The following is a 12,285-nucleotide window of genomic DNA, read 5'->3' on the forward strand; positions in this document are numbered from 1 at the left end:
GTGGTACAGGTAAATGTTTAAGACTCTGCAAAGATTAAAAGGATACTGTTAACCTCACTCTTGCCTTTAGCTGGAATATTTCCTGATTAAAATATATATGTGTGTGTGTGTGTGTGTATTTTTTCAATAATTTTAGACCAAGAATCATTGAAATGGCTCTTTTTTTTTTTTTTTTTTTTTTTTTTCTGGCAGTTCCTTATAATTTGAGCACTGGAAGCCACAAACATGTTACAGGAACCAAGTAGCCTTGACGTTGTGATACTAAGAATCTTAAAATAAAGGAGAAGGAATAAAATAACCCCTTGAACCTAATTTCAATTCAAAAGAGAAAAAAAAAAAAAAAAAATCCCAGGCTTGTTAACATAAATAGTATGTGCAAATATGCATAAGACAACAGCCCCTTGGTAACATTTTTCCCACAGGAGGGAATTCCAGCAAAATTGTAGGCTATGTACATATACTTTATTTTCTAAACAAAAATTGCATTATGCCAAAAGACATATACATTTCAGCTACTATTAGAGCGTAATTAAATTATGTTAGTTATCTTTGTTTGGAATACAAGGAACAAGATTTCTGTTGAAAGCACAAGGCGCTCCTAAGTTAATATCCTTTCATCTCCCTAAGTGTCACACTGTAGGTGGTCTGCAGTGCTTTCTTTATACAGAACTTTTCACAGGATTTGCTAGATTCAATGCTACTTTTTAGCTTTTGGGTCAAGTGAAAAAAAATAGCAGGAAAGCCACAAGAGGACAAATTCGCCTTTCACTTACACCATGTAAATCCTGTTGAATGGGGAAAGCAGGACAAAGACTGAATACTGTGCCTTTGACATAAGGAGAAATACAAATATTTCAAGAACAGGGCAACAAACGTCTTTGAAATTTGCAACAAAGTACCAATTTCAGTAAAACTGCAGGCCCTATTATTTCCTATTCATCGAAAACATATGTTGATGCTGTTGCAGATCAGAAACAATCAGAAGTCATTTTATATCTTATTTCAAAGACTAAAACAGTAGCTTACTTTTAATACATAACCAATTGTTACAAAACATCTGGTGAGCTGTACCTTTCATAGTTTATAGACAAATTCTTTCTTTAAAAGCAAATTGGAAAATTTTATGCCTTCTTTTCCCTATAAATGTAGTATTTCCTCAGTCCCTGTAGAAATCCTTTGCCCTGCTTACTCACTATTTCCATGCTGCTGGTGAACATGGATATTCCATATATATCTTTAAAAATAAAAAATAGATTTTCTAGGGCAAACTCTGGCTCTCCCACTCTTCATATCCCACCTCCTCTTTTCCTTGAACCTATCCATGTCACATTTTGCTCCCTCAGTTCCTTGCTCAGCATTGCTGCACGGCAGCCTCGCACGGTATGGCTGTTAGCACAAAGTCTTCCATGCATTAAGGAAAAAACAATGTCATGCCAAACATTCCCAGTGTAAAATACGAAACCACTTTCCTTTAAGAAAGGGGCTGCTAAATTTTATGTACTCTGAGGTTATAAATGCTAAGACGTGTTACCCAGGTCTCTCTTACTGTATTAAATCTTAAAAAGCTTTCTGCAATATTGCGTTTGCCTCATAAATCTCATCGGTGTTTGAGTAATGCACTGGGATCAGATGTGCTAAAGCAGCAGCCTCCGAGCACACAGACCAACCTTTCAACTGCTAACCATGACACTGCAGTAGATTATCAAGTGATAATCCAAGAGGCACAGCCACATCTTTAAGCCTTCCAAGGCCAGGAGGGCCAAGGGGTGCAGGAGTGTATGAAACATCAAGTCTCTCCTGATTAGAGGGGTTGGCATTGCGGAGTGCTGCAGCAGTGAGAGACATCCCATGAGAAAGGAACATGTAGGGGGAGAGGGAGAGAGCATCAGACTGACAAATAACCCAGAAAAGAGGGTCAGAAAGCAGATCTGCAAAGTGAAAAGGATGAGCTCAGTAATCCTCTGGCAGGAAAAAGGAAAAAAAATCCCCAAAAGTTGTTAAAAATGATTCCTAAACAGGAAAATGGAAACGGCACCAGATCCATGTTTAGTTGTAACATGAGCAACAACCAGAGGATGTGGTTTTAGTAAAGACAGACGTTACGCAGAAGGATGAGGCAATGGTTATCTAAATACAGCAAAAGGACTTATGTTTCCCAAAGGCCCAATATACACCAGGTTGCCCCATAACCCAAAACTTTAGCAACCAACTCTGATAGGAAAGAGCTCTACTATTCCCAATTTGCTCTGGGTAGAGTCTGAAGCAGGTACACATCAAGTAATATTAGTTACAAGTGAGGAGAAATAGTAATCTCATCTAGAATCCAAGCACATATCACAGTTCATAACAATATATGTTCATAAAAATATAGGCAAATTTGTGTTTTGCAGAAAGATGCATTGATAGAGTTGAATGTGAAAGAAAGAAAAAAAAAAGGAACAAAAATAACAAGAAATTATGTTATAAGTACCTAAATATTACACCAAGAAAGAGATTGTTCAGCAGAGAAGGAAAACAATCAACAGGGGATACCAAGAAAGACCAAGTATTTAGTAGCTTTTTGTTTTCTGTTGTCATTAAAATGGCAGCTGACAACTATGGTAAAAGAAAAGGGTTAAAAAAAATGTTTAAAAAATGGCAACATGAGGAATAAAAAATACATAGGTAACATGTAAATCAGTGGGCCCTGCGAAATTCATCAAGTGATGTCTGGAGAACTAGTTCCCGCAATTTCTGAGACATTATCAGTTATCTTTGGAAAACTGTAAAGGAGCAGTGACATTCCAGATGAGTGGAAAAGGGCAAACACAGTGCTTATTCTTCAAACAGATGCAAAAAGGCAGCTAGGAAATAGTAGACCACTTCATCTTGTAAGTCTCCTACAGTAATGGAATAAATACTTTAAAAAAAAAGTAAAAAAAGAAGACAAAAAAAAAAAAAAAAAGAGAGAGAGAGAGAGACAGAAATTGGTAGGTAGCACCAGACACATACATGTAAACTTCAAACCCCACAAAACCAATCTCCTTTCCTGCAATGACAGGCAAACATGTTTTGCAGATGAGGGAAGGAGCATAGGGAGATCACACAAATGCTGTCAGATAGCTTAACATTACTTAACATATAGCTTAATATTAGTAAATCTTTTGACACTGTCTAATTTGACGTTCTTGTATGCTAGTTCAGAAATGGTAAACTGTAAATGCTGCAGGGTGAGTGCAAAACGAAATGAAGGACCAAACACAGAAAGGAATTTTAAGTGGTTCATTGTAAAAATAAATAAATAAATAAATAAGTTATTGAATACAGTCTAGTACTGCTCAGTATCTTCCTGAATCACTTGATGATGGAGTAAATATCCATATATACACATAGAGAACTGCAGATACATTGATATATAGATATAAATCGTGTATCTGAATTAACTGCAGTTAACAACAGTTGCAAAGAGCTGGAAGTTCAGTCAAAGACAGGATTAAAGTCCAGAATGATTTTTCAGAAACTGGTTACTGACTGCAAAAGATCAGAATGTGATTAAATAAGGACAATTACAAGTTTTACAGGTAGGTAGGAATAACCAATTACATAAAGTACAAATAGAGAATGAAAGGAAAGCATGGTTACAGGAAAGCAAAAGCAAACCATGAGTCACCACGCTGTATTTCTGCCAAAACCCAAGCCTCACTGGAGATACTGGCAGAAGGGATTGCTCGAAGGCATATGAGGTAGTTCTCCCACCCTGCTTGGCACTGGAAAAGGATCAGGCAGGTTATATGAGTTTGTGTCCAGTTCTGGACACCACAAGCCCAGAAGGGTTTGGGCTCAAGGAAAACATGAGATTTTGGATAGGCTGTGGTTGGAGATCTGTCTGCAATAGTTGAAGAATAGATGCTACTTATCTGAAGGCGGACATGAGACATCATAAATTTCTGCATAGGAAATTCTGAAGAAAAAAAAAAAAATGTAACGTGGTGGATCACTAATAACTACTATAGACTTTAAGAAGTTGCATTAATCCTATCACTGTAGTTACTCAATTTGTTGGACAAATATCTCCAAATATAAACAAATTGGTGATGCCTTTGAGCAAAGGAATGAGATAACCAATTTCTTGAAATCCATCCCAAACCTACTGCCTGTGATTTTGTACCAAGTTGTGGCAGTAACTACTTACCTGGAACTGATATCTTCTGCCTTTCCTACAACTAAATGTCTGACCTCACCTGACTAGTAATTAGCCAATTTCTTGTTTTATTCTTGTTTTATTAAAATGTTGGCAATTTTTTTCTCTGCTGTCAATACATCATGTGCACAACCTTACAGTCTCCCTTGCTGATGGAAGGTTAATGTCCTTACTGCCTTTTTTAAGCCTTTTTACCAGAAGTCTGAAAAACAAACCATGTAATCCAAACCAGTTCCCGTGAGTATCTGCATCATTCTCAGCCACCACAAAGGCAGGCAGCCAGGTGTCTGATGTGCCATGAGAGTTCCTGATGGCCTTGTGGTCAGTGCTCACTTCTATCACTTTTTCCTTTTCACCTTCATGCCTGTGTTGGTCCACCAGCTCCATAGGCCATCAGACATTCAATGACTTCTCTGGGGTGAAGCTGCCTTTTCTGCTCTTCATTCACATGTTTTTTAGCAGGATGACTCCTGAGAAAAAGCCCCAGGCACTGCAATTAATTCATTATTATTGACCATAGCAGTATTAGTATTTTCTGTTTACAGGTACTTACATTTTGGTATCAGTTTGTAGAAAATGCATATTGAGAGAGAGAGGTGATATTTAACCTTTTCTAAATAATCTGTCTGCAAGATTATTTCAGATTTTCAGATATGAAATATTGTGTTCCTTCTATATGAGGTACAAAATAATGATTTGGGAAAGGCAGAGATAAGGGAGGGGATGAGGCTTAGGTCCTTTGTTGTCCTTCTTAAGTCTTCAGTGAACTCTTCTAGGGAAATATTGCTCTGCTTGTTATTCTTATAACAGGCAGATATTCATTCTTATCTTGCATCCACCTGCTTATCTACCACATTACAGAGGGGTCCTGCCCACATTTAATCTACTGGTTAAATGCCAGTTTAATTCTTCTATGCTGTAGGCCACAAGAAATGTGTTCAAAGGACAGCCCCTCATATACACACCACAGTATAAACATTTTAATGAAAGAGAATTTTTTGTAGGAGGAAAAAAAGTTCCTTTGCTTTGAAAATAATGAATAAGCTCTTATTGAAATGAATCCTTTATGTATATCTTTATGTTTCTGATCTGGCAGCTTTGAAGAGCTGATATCATCAGTTTTAGAACCTGGAGTCTGGCCACTATTCTCTAAAACATGCTTTACAATGGAAAAGACCATTTGAAAGCAAGTAAAACAATACAGAGAAAAAAATGCAGGTACTTTTCAAAGCTTGCAAACTTTTTATTACTCCACAACATTTTTTCCTAACTTACGAATCTTTCTGTGTCTCTTACTTATCCATACTTCTGCACCGCTGCTCTGCTGCTACATTTGGGATGCTACAGTTAGTGATGGCAAAGTTTAACTGCAGTTTTACTTTTCCATTGGAAAATTGTTGTGTAATTCCCATCGTGTGATGCTCTGCCATTGTTCTTGCCAGAGTGTGCAATGGATTGGCCCAAGAGAGTAAATATCTTTTCAACTCCTCTCATTTGTAGGCACAAAAGCATACTTGTGTAAGCCTGACTGCACTGAAATCAGAAGCAAACTCACATGTGGGCTTCAGCAGAGGTGGGAAAAGTGCTCTAACAGCACTCATCATTTACACAGCACTTCCCACAGAAGCCTCCAGAGTAGGCAGAGAATCTGAAGCAGGGATAAGGCCATAAAGATCAGTAAGGCTCTAAGTCTGACAACTGAATTCAACAGGAGCAAAGACAGAGTTTTTCAACCCCTTCCTTCCCCAGCCCATGCAGTTTACTCACCCAGAGCTGCAGCAAGAAGTAGTCGGAGCCTTTCTGCATACAGACTGTAAGCCGTGACTTATGACATATACCTGAAGGGCAGCGTGGTCCCGGCTGATCCCTGTGCACCAGCAGTCCTCCTCCATGGGAGCTCGCCATCTTACCACCACAAGGCTCCCAGGCACTCGTGGTTCCAAAACCATCCCAAATGAAACTGGGGCTTCATAAAAAAAAAAAAAAAAAAAAGCATGTCTAAACAATCCAAAAATGCATCACAAGCTGAGCTGCCACAGCAGTTTAAACCATACAAATATTAACAAGCATCATACAAATATTAACAGACTTTTTGCTTATAATGAAAAATTCACAATCAATTTCCTTCTCCTTTTTTAATTATTTCACTGCCTTCCAAAAGAATGGAATCTGTATCAAAATGTGCTCAGGAACAGGAACTTGTTTTGAGGTCTCATGTCCTGGAAGGCACAGATCCTTTTCTGTACATACTGCTCAGAAACATGTCAGAAGGCAGATAGAAGATTTCTAGAGAAGTCTTCAAATGCTCTATGGAGCCAACAGGAGGTAGCGGTTGGGTGGCTTATCTGAAGACAAAATCACAAGAGGATGAAGAAAGACTTCTGCAGTAATCCAAGGAGACGCCACCAACTCCAGCAAACCATGTTCTCCAGTGAACCTCAGTGTTTCCTTGGGTATGTACTGTCCTCTGCTTGTGAACCACGTAGTCACAGCAGAAGTCAAGAGTACTGAAGTCCTGTTTTCCACAATTAGCCTTATCCTACTGGAGCTTGTGCAAGTGAAGTGTCAGGCAGCGGGGAGCACAGCTCTTATGAGCTCACACACTGATTATCCCGCACTCAGCATACCCCTTCCTCCCACTTGTGCCAAGAGGGAGGGAGCAGGAGGCAGAGAAGGTGGCTCCATAAATTCAGTAGGTCAGAGTATCTATCCTCATGAATTCTCTGGGTTGCAGTTACAAACAGCATCTAGCCTCGGGACCACAGGAATTAGTCTTTGGGGTCTGCAGTCTCCAGATTTCAAAAGTTTCTTATGTTCACGTAAATGCTCATCATAATGGAAATTAGACTGTTTCACTCACAGGCAAATTAAATAACAACCCTCTAATGCTGAGAGCAGATGAAGACAGCACTCACAGAAGATTTCAATATATAGCACTGTTCTCTTGCACATGAAGATGAGAGAGGGATCTGGGGGTCGTGGTAGACAGCAAGTTGAATATGAGCCAGCAGTGTGCCCTGGCAGCCAGAAGGGCCAATCGTGTCCTGGGGTGCATCAAGCACGGCATCGCTAGTAGGTCAAGGGAGGTGATTGTCCCGCTCTACTCTGTGCTGGTGCGGCCTCACCTCGAGTACTGTGTGCAGTTCTGGGCACCACAGTATAAAAAGGACATGAAACTGTTGGAAAGTGTCCAGAGGAGGGCTACGAAGATGGTGAAAGGCCTTGAGGGGAAGACGTACGAGGAACGGCTGAGGTCACTGGGCCTGTTCAGCCTGGAGAAGAGGAGGCTGAGGGGAGACCTCATCACAGTCTATAACTTCCTCGTAAGGGGGTGTCGAGAGGCAGGAGACCTTTCCTCCATTAACACTAGTGACAGGACCCGCGGGAACGGGGTTAAGCTGAGGCAGGGGAAATTTAGGCTGGACATCAGGAGGGGGTTCTTCACAGAGAGGGTGGTTGCACACTGGAACAGGCTCCCCAGGGAAGTGGTCACTGCACCGAGCCTGTCTGAATTTAAGAAGAGATTGGACTGTGCACTTAGGCACGTAGTCTGAACTTTTGGGTAGACCTGTGTGGTGTCAAGAGTTGGACTTGATGATCCTTAAGGGTCCCTTCCAACTCAGGATATTCTATGATTCTATGATTCTATGTTTTGGGTAACCAAGCTCAGCTCAGCTCTGAGGCATCAGGACTCTGTTTTTACCTAATTGTTCAATTTCAACCCAGGAATGACCCAAAGATCCCCATATGCCTTCTGCCCAGTATCTCACAGCTGTCCTGAAAGATGCAAAACCACCATGTTTTTTTTCTACCAGAAAGGTAATAGGATGGATGCGGCTGGGCTCTTTTCCTGTAACCATGCAGATCTCTCCATCACAGACAGTCCCATAGGCTGCAGTCATGGGAGAAGTAAAGGCACTGCCAGAAAGCTATTTTTACAAGCGGGGAGACCTCTGAAACTGGTCACATATGTTTCTTTTGCCTAGAAAGAGAATCAAGGCTCAGACATGGACATCAGCATTTGTCCACTTGAACTTCCCCTTCCCCCCCTCCCTCATTGTCCTGACTCCCCTATTTCCTTCCTCCCTTCTTCTCCCCCTTCCTCAACAGCTCCACAGCCTCCAGAAGCATCAAGACTACAAATAAACATTGCAGAATGAAACACTCAAATTAACATGCAGCCCCCATGGCTTGCAACCACTTGGTGATATTTTCTTCTACCTCCCATATATAATTCATGGCAGGATGACTTTGTACTTTGTACTGCCATGTACTGGTCCATGTTGCTCTTTGCAGAAGGATTATGGCCACTGCAGGTAGCTTGTTTGCTATGTGCATCTCTCCATAGGATGGCTGACAAGCTCCAAGCCAGGAATAAGATGGCCTGTAATATATCAAGGTCTGCTGGGCAGCCTCTAGTGTTTTTCTTCAGCCAAAGTTCAGTATTAATAGTTCATTTATCTGAAGATCCCTTCTACATGAACATGTGAGACCAGACAGCTCTCTTATTTTCAGTAATTTTCTTCTATTTTCAGTATGACAGCAATGGGTGTGCAGTGAAAAAAGATGATCAGGTCTGTGGTTCCTGCTGGAGAAGCCATCTTGCTGGCCATGCTCAGACTTGCTGCATCCTTGAACCCTGCAAACAGGGAAGCCCAGGAGGCAGCACTGGAAAGCAGGTGCACACTGGGTGCAGTCCTTACCTGAGACATGGACCAAGCACACATGGACAACCATTCAAGCAGACAGAACATCACTGAGAAACTGGAAGGGTCTGCACAAAAATGCATGATAAGATGAGCTGCCACAAAATATCCTCTGTGATTTTCCAGAAGGAAAAAAAAAAAAACTATTATGTTTCTGATCATTTTTTTATTATTATTATTATTTCAATTGTTCCACTGGCCTCAGTCAAACTCTTTCTTCTCCCAGATCTCAACTAAAACAGCTCAACTATGTTTTTCCTTTAATAATACTTACTTCTTCTCCCTTTTTTTTTTTCAGAGCAAAAATCTGTTCTTTTTATACTTGCTTTACAAGGCAAATTTGGCATGCAGTTCACTTGCGTATCCTGATGTGGGCTTACTGAAGGCAGGTGCACACTTTAATATATATGGGCACAGAGACCCCCTTCCAGACTATAAAAGAATACTGGGCATGTCCTCATGTGGAATATCTCTAGTTTTTTTATTCATAAACCTAAAAATATGAGCTGTTCTTTCGCCTATATGCATTACAAGTGAGTGTGAACAGGCAGGCACCATATTTCTACATTACACAGAGATTGTGTTAAAATGGATACATTAGCGTTTTTTTAGCATATTGTCTTTACGTGACAGTAATGGGAAAAGGAAATGTTACTGTAGTGTTGCATTTTCATTACTAACAAGAGAGAAAAATGCAGGAAAACATAACATGGCAAAATAGATTCAGCTGGTCCAACTGCCATCATTTTATTTAGTGGAAAGAGGTGATACAGCATGCTGTCAAACAAAAATCTTTTATTATTAACCAGCATTCCTATTGCATTAATAATACACAATGGGAGGAGAAAAAATATTCTGTTTGTAATGAAGAAACATGGCCCACAGGATGCCATCGTCCCACACTGAGATCTTTACAACGCAGTATCTTTTTTATTTTGATAGATCTCTATGTAAAATGAGGATGTTAAAAGAACCTCTTCTGCCTTCTGAAAACTCAATGAAAATAAGAGAGATTAAATGGCTTCTATAATTTTATTCCCATTTTCTTGTCTGTGTTCACTCAAACCTATGTAAAGCCAAATCTATGCAGTCTGCAAGCCCACTCAGCTGTTATTATGGCCTGAGACATGTCCTGGTCACCTAGACCAGTGAGTGACCTGATGGAGCAAAAGATTCTTCATTTCTGAAGAAAATGAAGGAAATCAGAAGAGACAGTGGGGCTGTGGCTGCACAGGGTTTCCCTTAGTACAAAATCAGGTTGTAGCTGGAGGACAGAAGTGTCCTGAGCCCAGATATAGCCAAAGATATTCAGCAAGAGATTTCTGAGGCATCTAAATACTTTTGTGAGCCTGTAAGTGCATCTACACCAGTTACTGAAACAAGTCAAAGGCATGCCCCAGGGCACCGCAATTCAGTTGTCCAACCTGCTAAGTTGTTAGGTCTCTGACATGGCTTCAACACATGCCACCTAGTTCTCCCCCAGAATTCTGAACTTTGGGGATGAAAGTGAGACAGGGGCCATTCCCTGGAGGGAGCAAAGAAGCAACTCACCAGGTGTGGAGGAGAAAAGAGCATAATGACATTTGCACTTGCTCTTCAGGGCCAGACACTCTCAGAGCTGGAGGGATTTAGGAAAACCCTTCAAAAATGGCTTTGTTACTCAACATTTATATCTGTTTGTGTTTGTTTGTTTTCCTATGGATCTGTCTGAGAGCTAGGAAAACCATACCTTTTCCCTCCATGTAGCAAAAATTACAACACTACAGAGGACCCCCTCTGAATTTGGGCTCAGTTGTGTCAGCCGCCAAGGTGTTTTTACTCCTTAAGTTATACTAAATAGGGAACTGGGCTTCTAAGTCACCTGTGTATAAATACAAATTATATCTGTAGTCTTTGATTTGGTCATCTCTTAATTTCAGTCAGTTTGCTTACAGTGACATCAACACCTTGTTGTGTTCTGGCTCAGATGGCAATTACTTTTAACCACTTTAGGAGGTTATTTTCATTCTGTCCCATATCCAATCCTACAGGTCAGTGCATTTCTCTTAAATAACATGGTTTTGAGGGCAGCCCATCATAAAGCCATGTAGTTTGGAAAGTGCAGGGCTATGCACAGCAGACCTGCCTTGAATCTGTGCCAAAGAGCAGCAGGCCCCAGCTCTGGCCTCAAATTTGCACTCGAGCACAGACATACACCCACACAGCCAGGACAGGAGATGAACTTGGGCTCCAGCCAGAGCTCAGACCAAGGCCGACCCCTTAGTTAGAGAAACATTCTGTTTCTCTCTCTACTAGTGGCTGGAGATTTTTAGAGATTTCCTGCATTGCCACTTCACCCTGTGCTTTGAGGAGAGGAAATTTCCTCTGACTTGCAACCAAAGTATACCATGTTTATTTGTGCTGATGTATACATGCATGCACCATCATGTGGCAATGGAAATGCTCATGTGAGCAAATGTTCACTCGTCACCTAGCAAAGGCACACATTCACAAATGCACACACAAGCCTCTCTGTGACTTGATGAGTGTAAGTGGAGCAAAACTCCACTTGCTGCTCATATTATTTTCTGACCATTTTCACCATTATATAAGATCAAAAACAATAAACTTCAGCTTGAGAATTTCATTCCATTCTTAAAAGATCTAGAGGCCATCTCAGGACTGGAAACAGGGAGAAAAAGTCTTCATATGCAACCTACTCATCTCAAAACCAAAGTGCTGCTGTACCATTTTGAAATGTTGAGTTTGTAACCATGATGCTCTAGTTCTTATCCCTGCCACATCACTTCTGTGCTTAAACCTCACTGTACAACTTATGTGAACAGTGTTGGACTCCCTCTTCTGATAAAGCTTTGACAATATCATCTGTCTAAGACTGGGCTTTCTCAATGACCTTTGTAGTTCAATATTTGTTCTTCCACCGAAAGCTGCATTCCTGCATATGCAGCTAATACATAGTAAACTCCATAAAATTTTATCCACTGCTTCACAACTATTGCATTACAGCAATTTGGTGTGAACATCTTGCTCAAATAATACCTTTATAGTCATATTTATATTTCATTTTCTTTTCAGGCATCCATTTTTTTCTGTGGTAGTTGAGTTAGCACGTATAAATAATTTCTTAGCTGTTCCAGTGCTGTTCCAAGGTGGTATCACTCTTCCAGATCTAACAGTGTAACAAAAGGAATAACCTAGACACACAAATTAAAAACACCTCTTTTTTTTTTAACTCTCCATATGAGAGTGACAGAATCAAGATTGAAAACCCTGTTATTGCTCACATGCATAAATCATGAGCCAGAGAAAATTTGCATCCTTGATCTCTCACCATTGATACAAACCAAGAAAATATTTTGTAGGCAAGGCTTCCTTGTTGGTGTCTGTACTACTTAGCTG

Source organism: Aythya fuligula, chromosome 1, assembly GCF_009819795.1.
Source record: "Aythya fuligula isolate bAytFul2 chromosome 1, bAytFul2.pri, whole genome shotgun sequence".
NCBI lineage: Eukaryota > Metazoa > Chordata > Aves > Anseriformes > Anatidae > Aythya > Aythya fuligula.